Raw genomic sequence first — 857 nt, 5'->3', positions numbered from 1 at the left:
AGAAGGGAATTATAAGAATTTTAGTAATTACCATGGCAAAACTCGTAACAACAGGAAGAAAAATATGAAATTGGAATCATAATTTAAACTATCTATTTCTAAACTGACCATCTTTGTAGCAAATAATGTCAGTATTGAAATAGAAACTGCTTCCTGTCTTGGCAAATACAATTTTTACCACAAGGGAAACTATATCAGTTTCTTCTGTTTTCTTATCAAGTAAGCCTCGACTGTAAACGTTGGAAAAATATCATTCCGATCTGAAAAGGAAATTAAGTTTTAAAATCTACTTACGATTTTTCCCATAGAAATTCGGTCTTTTTTTCATATGAAGCTAAATAAATCATTATTTTTTCCTCTTCTGTAATTTCATCAAACCACCTTCGATTGCACGAACGTTAAAGAATCTTTCTGATCGCTACAGGAAATGAACACTCAAAACGTAATTCAGATTTTTTTTTCACTATTTTTCCTCCTTTTTCGTATAAATTGTTGGATTCCTCTATTAGTGTTTTCGTTATTCATTTCTGAACAGGTATTTCTCGCTGACGCTTTTTTCTTTCCTTCACTGAATGTTGAGTGTTTTCATTTAACAAAACCAACAGCAGCCTTGTCCTCTTTAGAATTTTCTTTGCATAATGTTCCACGTGTGAATATTTCCCTGAACTTTGTAAAAAATGAACATCATGTCGACCCATGTACTTGTTTTCTATTCGTTTATACTGAAAAAGCAACTACAAAAAATTACTTATGAATATTTCAAAATACACAGAAAACAGTAGAACAAATTCTACTTTAAATAACATGGAACAAGTGCATGCGTTGTTGCCTTTTCGACTCCCCCTTCACTCATAATT

The sequence above is a fragment of the Penaeus monodon genome, chromosome 33 (genome assembly GCF_015228065.2).
Source record: "Penaeus monodon isolate SGIC_2016 chromosome 33, NSTDA_Pmon_1, whole genome shotgun sequence".
NCBI classification, from domain to species: domain Eukaryota; kingdom Metazoa; phylum Arthropoda; class Malacostraca; order Decapoda; family Penaeidae; genus Penaeus; species Penaeus monodon.
This window is presented reverse-complemented; position numbering follows the sequence as displayed.